General features: G+C 39.8%; 1 pseudogene; it reads left to right on the top strand.

Moving 5' to 3' along the window:
* The first annotated feature begins 6,378 nt into the window (after positions 1-6,378).
* On the top strand, positions 6,379-7,528 carry LOC129025738 (endogenous retrovirus group K member 5 Env polyprotein-like; annotated as a pseudogene).
* Positions 7,529-8,580: the final 1,052 nt, after the last annotated feature.

Genomic DNA, 8,580 nt, shown 5'->3' with positions numbered 1-8,580 from the left:
TGTAGTATTCCATGGTGTATATGTGCCACATTTTCTTAATCCAGTCTATCATTGTTGGACATTTGGGTTGGTTCCAAGTCTTTGCTATTGTGAATAATGCGGCAATAAACAGAGAAATGCAAATCAAAACCACAATGAGATACCATCTCACACCAGTTAGAATGGCAATCATTAAAAAGTCAGGAAACAACAGGTGCTGGAGAGGATGTGGAGAAATAGGAACACTTTTACACTGTTGGTGGGACTGTAAACTAGTTGAACCCTTGTGGAAGTCAGTGTGGCGATTCCTCAGGGATGTAGAACTAGAAATTTCATTCGACCCAGCCATCCCATTACTGGGTATATACCCAAAGAACTATAAATCATGCTGCTATAAAGACACATGCACACGTATGTTTATTGCCGAACTTTCAATACTACTTTGAATATGAGTGGTGGGAGGGGCCATCCTTGTCTTGTGCCGGTTGTTAAAGAAAATGCTTCCAGTTTTTGCCCATTCAGTATGATATTGGCTGTGGGTTTGTCATAAATAGCTCTTATTATTTTGAGATACATTCCATCAATACCTAGATTGTTGAGAGTTTTTTAGCATGAAGTGGTGTTGAACTTTATCGAAGTCCTTTTCTGCATCTATTGAGATAATCATGTGATTTTTGTTATTGGTTCTGCTTATGTGATGGATTCCGTTTATTGATTTGCATATGTCGAACTAGCCTTGTGTGCCAGGTATGAAGCAGACTTGATCATGGTGGATAAACTTTTTGATGTGCTGCTGGATTCAATTTGCCCTTATTTTATTGAGGATTTTTTCATTGATGTTCACGGGGGATATTGACCTGAACTTTTCTTTTTGTATGTGTGTCTCTGCCAGGGTTTAGTATAAGGGTGATGCTGGTATCATAAAGTGAGTTAGAAAGGATTTCCTCTATTTTTAATGTTTGTAATAGTTTCAGAAGGAATGGTACCAGCTCCTGTTTGTACCTCTGGTAGAATTCGGTTGTGAAACCATCTTGTCCTGGAATTTTTCTGGTTGGTAGTCTGACTTAATAACAAGTTCTGACTCAATTTCAGAACTTGTTATTGGTCTAGGCAGGAATTCGACTTCTTCCTGGTTTAGACTTGGGAGGGTGTATGTGTCCAGGAATTTATCCATTTCTTCTAGATTTTCTGATTTATTTGCATACAGGGGCCTATGTTATTCTCTAATGGTGGTTTGAATTTCTGTAGGATCAGTAGTGATATTCTCTTTATCTTTTTTATTGTGCTATTTGATTCTACCCTCTTTTCTTATTTATTTGTTTGTTTATTTATTTATATTTTATTTTTTATTTTTTGAGATGGAGTCTTGCTCTGTTGCCCAGGCTGGAGTGCAGTGGCACAATCTCGGCTCACTGCAAGCTCCGCCTCCCAGTTTCAGGCCATTCTCCTGCCTCAGCCTCCCGAGTAGCTGGGACTACAGGCACCTGCAGCCATGCCCAGCTAATTTTTTGTATTTTTAGCAGAGACGGGTTTCACTGTGTTAACCACGATGGTCTCTATCTCCTGACCTCATGATTCACCCACCTCAGCCTCCCAAAGTGCTGGGATTACAGGTGTGAGCCACCATTCTTCTTTATTGGTTTGGCTAGTGGTCTATCAATTTTGTTGATCTTTTCAGAAAACTAGCTCCTACATTCATTGATTGTTTGAAGGTTTTTTGTGCCTTTATCTGCTTCAGTGTTTGCTCTGATCTTAGTTGTTTCTTGTCTTCTGCTAGCTTTTGAATTTGTTTGCTCTTGGTTCTCTAGCTCTAATAATATGGATGTTATTGTGTTGATTTTAGATGGTTCCTGGTTTCTCTTGCGGGCATTTAGTGCCATAAACTTCTCTCTAAACATTGCTTTAAATGTGTCTCAGAGATTCTGGTACACTGTGTCTTTGTTCTTATTAATTTCAAGGAACTTATTTATTTCTTCCTTAATTTTCTTATTTACCCAATATTCATTCAGGAGCAGCTTGCTCATATTCCATGGAGTTACGCAGCTCTGAGTGAGTTTCTTAATCCTGAGTTCTAGTTTGATTGCACTGTGGTCTGAGAGACTGTTTGTTCTGATTTCCATGCTTTTGCATCCGCTCTGGAGTGTTTTACTTCCAATCATGTGGTCAGTTTTAGAATAAGTGCAAAGAGGTGATGGGAAAAATGTATAGACCATTGATTTGTGGTGGAGAGCTCTGCAGATGTCTCCTAGGTCCCTTTGTTCCTGAACTGAGTTAAAGTCCTGAATAACCTAGCTAATTTTCTGTCTCATTGATCTGTGTAATATTGACAGTGGGGTTTTAAAGTCTCCCACTATTATTGTGTGGAAGTCTAAGTCTCTTTGTATGTCTCTAATAATTTGTTTTATGAATCTGGGTGCTCCTGTATTGGGTGCATATATGTTTATGATAGTTAGCTCTTCTTGTTGCACTGAAACATTATGCAAAGTCCTTCTTTGCCTCTTTTGATCTTTTTTGGTTTAAAGTCTGTTTTATCAGAGACTAGGATTGCCACCCTTCCTTTTCTTTTTGCTTTCCATTTGCTTGGTAAATCTTCCTTCTTCCTTTCATTTTGAGCCTGTGTGTGTCTTTGCATGTGAGATAAGTCTCCTGAATACGGAAGACCAGTGAGTCCTGACTCTGTGCAATTTGCCAGTCTGTGTCTTTTAATTGGGTAAGTTAGCCTGTTTACATTCATGGTTAATAATGTTATGTGTGAACTTGACCCTGTTATTATGATGCCAGTGGGTTATTTTGCCCATTAGTTGAAGCAATTTCTTTATAGTGTCAATGATCTTCACAATTTAGTATTTTGAAGTGGCTGGTTGTTCCTTTCCATGTTTAGTGCTTCCTTCAGGAGCTCTTGTAAGGCAGGCCTGGTGGTGACAAAATCTCTCAGCATTTGCTTATATGTAAATGATTCTATTTCACCTTTGCTTATGAAACTTAGTTTGGCTGGATATCAACTTCTGGGTTGAACATTTTTTCATTAAGAATGTTGAGTATGGGCCCCCATTCTCTTCTGGATTTTAGGGTTTCTGCAAAGAGATCTGTTGTTATTCTGATGGGCTTTCCTTTGTGGGTAACCTCACCTTCTCATTTTTTCCTTCATTTCAACCTTGATGAACCTGAGGATTGTGTGTCTTGGGTTGCTCTTCTCAAGGAATAAGTTTGTGGTGTTCTCTGTTTTTCCTGAACTTGAATGTTGGCCTGTCTTGGTAGGTTGAGGAAGTTCTCCTGGATAATATGCTGAGGAGTGTTTTTCATCTCGATTTCATTTTCCCTGTCACTTTCAGGTACACCAATCAAATGTAGATTTGGTCTTTTCACATAGTTCCATATTTCTTGGAGGTTTTGTTCATTCCTTTTATGCTTTTCTTTTCTAATCTCCACTTCTCACTTTATTTCATTAAGTTTATCTTTAATGTCTGATATATTTTCTCTGCTTGATCAATTCAGCTGTTGATACTTGTTAATGCTTTATGAAGTCCTCATGCTGTGTTTTTCAGTGCCATCAGGTAGTTTATCTTCTCTCAACTGGTTGTTCTAGTTAGCAATTCATGTAACCTTTTTTCAAGGTTCTTAGCTTTCTGGCATTGTGTTAGAACATGTTCCTTATCACAGAGGTCTTTGTTATACCCACCTTCTGAAGCCTATTCCTGTCAATATATCAAACTCATTATTCATCAAGTTTCATTCCCTTGCTGGTGAGAAGTTGTGATCCTTTGGAGGAGAAGAGGAATTCTGAGTCTTTGGAATTTTCAGACTTTTGTGCTTTGGCCCCCACTCCATGAGCTGCACTGACTGTCCCACTTGTCCAAGTGAGATGCACCAGTTACTTCTGTTGGAAATGCAGGAATCATCCACCTTCTGCACTGATCTCCCTGGGATCTGAAGACCAGAGCTGATCCTATTTGGTGATCTTGTCCACTTTAACTCTTAAGGGAAAGAGTTTGAGAAGAATTGATTGAAGTTCTCCTCACATATTTGGTATAATTCAGCTGTGGAATCATCAGATGCAGAGGAATTCTTTAATGAGATACTTGCCAATACTGATTCAACCACTTTGTGTGTGTTTGTATGTGTGTCTGTGTGTGTGTAATCAGAAATGTTAATATTAATGTTTCCATAAGTTTTCAAATGATAAAATTACCTCTTCAATGAGTGATTATTATAATTGAGTGTACATATTACCAAAATAATCTAATATAAAATAAATTATATCAATGCTTACTTAAACATAGTATATCATTACTGGGACTATGTGAGGAAAGAAAAGAAAGATCAGATGGTTACTGTGTCTATGTAGAAAAGGAAAACATAAGAAACTCCATTTTGACCTGTACTAAGAAAAATTGTTCTGCTTTGGGATGGTGTTAATTTGTAAATTTAGCCTCAACCCTGTGCTCACAGAAACATGCGCTATATTAAATCAAGGTTTAATGTATTTAGGGCTGTGCAGGATGTGCCTTGTTAACAATATTTTTTCGGGCAGTACGCCTGGTAAAAGTCATCACCATTCTCCATTCTCTGTTAACCGTGGACACAATGCACTGCAGAAAGTGGCAGGGACCTCTGCCCAAGAAAGCCTGGATATTGTCCAAGATTTCCCACCTGAGACAGCCTGAGATATGGCCTCATGGGAGAGGAAAGACCTTACATAATACCCCAGCCCAACATCCATGAAGGGTCTGTGCTGAGGAGTAGTGAAAGTGGGAGGCCTCTTTGCACTTGAGATAAGAGGAATGCTTCTGTCCCTTGCTCATCCCTGGGAATGGAATGTCTAGGTTTAAGTTGACCACTCATTCTATTCTGAGATAGGAGAAAACCACCCTGTGGCTGGAAGTGAGATATTCTGGCAGCAATCTCTGTTACTCTTTGCTACACTGTGATGTTTGTGTAAACTGAAACATAAATCTAGCCTACGTGCACATCCAGACACAGTATATTTCCTTGAATATATTCATGATAAAGATTCTTTGCTCACATGATTCCCTGCTGACCTTCTCCCCACCATCACCCTATTGCCCTTGCACACTCCCCTCATCAAGATACTAAAAATACTGATCAACAAATACTGAGGGAACTCAGAGACCAGTGCCATTGTGGGTCCTCGCATGTTGAGCACTGGTCTCCTGGGCCACTGTTCTTTCTCTATATTTCTCTCTGAGTCTTATTTCTTTTCTCAGTCTCTCATCTCCACTTGATGAAGAATATCCACAGGTGTGGAGGTGCATGCCCCCTTCATCTGGCACCAAACATGTGTTCCTTTCTCTAAGGTGAAGATATGATAGAACGAGATCATTGCGGACAAGTTGATAAGAGATTCCTGAGTACATCCATGGTCAGGCTTTCAGTAAGCTTGTGTACTTGGAGGAACCCAGGGTAAAAATGGGACAAACTGAAAGTAAATATGCCTCTTATCTCAGCTTTATTAAAAAATTTTTTAAGAAGAGGGAGAGTCAGAGCCTCTACAGAAAATCTAATTATGCTATTTGAAACAATAGAAAAATTCTGCCCATTGTTTCCAAAACAAGGAGCTTTATGTCTAAAAGATTGGGAAAAATTGGCAAAGAATTAAAACAGGCAAATAGTGAACATAAAATCATCCCACTTACACTGTGAAATGATTGGGGCTTTATTAATGCAGCTTTAGAACTGATTCAAACGGAAGATAGCATTTCAGTTTCTGATGTCCCTGAAAGCTGTTTAACAGATTGTAAAGAGAGGCAGGGACAGATTTCAAGAAAGGAATGGAAAGTTCATATTGTAAATATGTGCAGAGTCTGTAATGGCTCAGCCAATGCAAAATGTTGACTACAATCAATTACAGGAGATAGTATACCTGAATTATCAAAATTGTGGAGGAAAAGTCCAGAATTATTGGGGCTATCAGAGTCTAAACCATGATGGCTAACTCCTCCTCCTGCAGTTCAGTTACCTGTAATATTATAACCACAAATGCACATTAGAGAAGTAAAAACCCCAATAGAATATCAAATAGAAAATGATAGAGTCTCTATCTCAGCAATGCCAATCCAGATGCAATATCCACAATATTAGCTGGTAGAAAATAAAACCCAATTGCCACCAAATTATCAATACTGGCTTCTAGCTGAGCTTCAGTATCAGCCACCTCCAGGAGTTCAGTAGAGACCTCAAGTGGTGTCTCCACACCAAATAGCATGACAGCTTACCAGAAACCCACAGCAGTATTGTATAATCCATCAGCATCACAGGGCATGGCGCTGTATCCTCGGCCACCCACTATCAGATTTAATCCACCACCAACACCTAGTGGACAATGTAGCACACTGCACTTGGTCACCTTGATGAAGCTAGAAAATCCGGGGGTCTTGAGGCATGGCAGTTCCTGGTAATTTTACAATCTGTACTGACCGGGAAAGGCGCTCCAGCAGGAGCACCTGCGGCGGCTATTGCTGCATGTGAACGCTTCACCATGAAAATGTTAAAAGACATGAAGGAAGGAGTTAAACTACATGGACCCAACTCCCCTTATATGAGAAAGAAAATGGGGATAACTGAAGAATAGGAGAATTTGCCATCCACCAGGAAAGTGGAGCTAGTAATGTGGGCACAATTAAGAATCTGACACAGTTAGCTGAAAAAAGCCTAGAGAACACAAAGGTGACACGAACTCCAGAGAATACGCTGATTATTGCTGTGATGATTGTACCAACTGTGGTAAGTCTCCCCATGTCTGCAGGAGCAGCTGCAGCTAATAATACTTACTGTGCCTATGTGCCTTTCCAACACTTAACAAAGGCAGTTGCATGTGTGGATAATCCTATTGAAGTATATGTTAATAATAGTGCATGGGAACCTAGACCCACAGATAATTGTTGCCCTGCTTAACCTGAGGAAGAAGGAACAATGATGAATATTTCCATTGAGTATCATTTTTCTCCTATTTGCCTAGGAAGGGCACCAGGATGCTTAACATCTGCAACCCAAAATTGGTTGGTAGAAGCACCTACTGTCAGTGCCACCAGTAGATTTAGTTATCACATAGTAAGTGGAATGTTACTCAGGCAACAGGTAAATTATTTGCAGGACCCTTCTTAACAAAGATCATTAAAAGGTAGGCCTAAGGGGAAGCCTTGCCCCAAGGAAATTCCCAAAGGATCAAAAGGCCCAGAAGTTTTAGTTTGGGAAGAATGTGTGGTTGATAGTGTGGTGACGTTACAAAACAATGAATTCAGACATATTATAGATTGGGCACCTCGAAGTCAATTCTACTGCAATTCCACAGGACAAATTCAGTTGTGTCCCAGTGCACATGTGAGTCCAGCTGCGAACAGTTACTTAACAGAAGATTTAGATAAAAATAAGTACCAAAGTCTACAGTCTCTACCCTTGGGAATAGGGTGAAAAGGGAATCTCATCACCTCCACCAAAGTTATTCCTATTACTGGTCCTGAGCACCTGGAACTTTGGAAGCTTACTGTGGCCTCACACCGCATTAGAATTTGGTCTGGAAATCAAGCTATAAGAACAAGAGATCATAAACTGTTTTATACTATCGACCTAAATTCCAGTCTGACAATTCCTTTGCAAAGTTGTGTAAAGTCCCCTTATATGCTAGTTGTAGGAAAAATAGTTATGAACCCAGATTCCCAAACTATAACCTATGAAAATTGTAGGTGATTTACTTCCACTGATACAACTTTTAATTGGTAGCACCATATTCTACTAGAGAGAGCATGTGGATTCCTGTTCCCATGGACTGATTGTGGGAGTCTTCACCATCCATCCAAGTTTTAACTGACTTATGAAAACAGTTCTGAATAGATCCGAAAGATTCTTTTTTACTTCAAATGTTTGAGGAATCAAAAGTCCATTTAAATTTGGTGTCAGAAATTGAGGCAATCGCAGAAACTGCTGATGGCCACAGAAATCTTAACCCGATCACTTGGGTTAAACCATCAGAAGTTCCACTATTGTAAGTTTTGTATTAATCCTTGTGTGCCTCTTCTGTCTGTTTTTAGTCTGCAGGTGTACCCAGGAGCTCCAAAGAGACAGTGGCCATCGAAAGTGGGCCATGATGATGATGGCTGTTTTGTCAAAAAGAAGAGGGAAATGTGGGGAAAAGTAAGAGAGATCACATTGTTACTGTGTCTATGTAGAAAAGGAAGACATAAGAAACCCATTTTTATCTGTATTAAGAAAAATTGTTCTGCTTTGAGATGCTGGTAATCTGTAACTTTAGCCCCAACCTTGTGCTCACAGAAACATGTGCTATATTGAATTAAGGTTTAATGGATTTAGGGCTGTGCAGTATGTGCCTTGTTAACAATATGCTTGCAGGCAGTATGCCTGGTAAAAGTCATCACCATTCTGCATTGTCTATTAACCAGGGATACAATGCACGGCAGAAAGCTGCAGGGTCCTCTGCCTAAGAAAACCTGGATATTGTCCAAGGTATCCCCTCACTGGGGCAGCCTGATATATGGCCTCATGGGAAAGGAAAGACCTTACATCCCCCAACCCAACACCCATGAAGACTCTGTGCTGTGGAGGAGTAGTGAAAGAGGGAGGCCTCTT

This window comes from Pongo pygmaeus, chromosome Y (genome assembly GCF_028885625.2).
Source record: "Pongo pygmaeus isolate AG05252 chromosome Y, NHGRI_mPonPyg2-v2.0_pri, whole genome shotgun sequence".
NCBI lineage: Eukaryota > Metazoa > Chordata > Mammalia > Primates > Hominidae > Pongo > Pongo pygmaeus.
The sequence above is the reverse complement of the archived record's forward strand: the minus strand, read 5'-3'. Positions and strand labels throughout refer to the sequence as shown.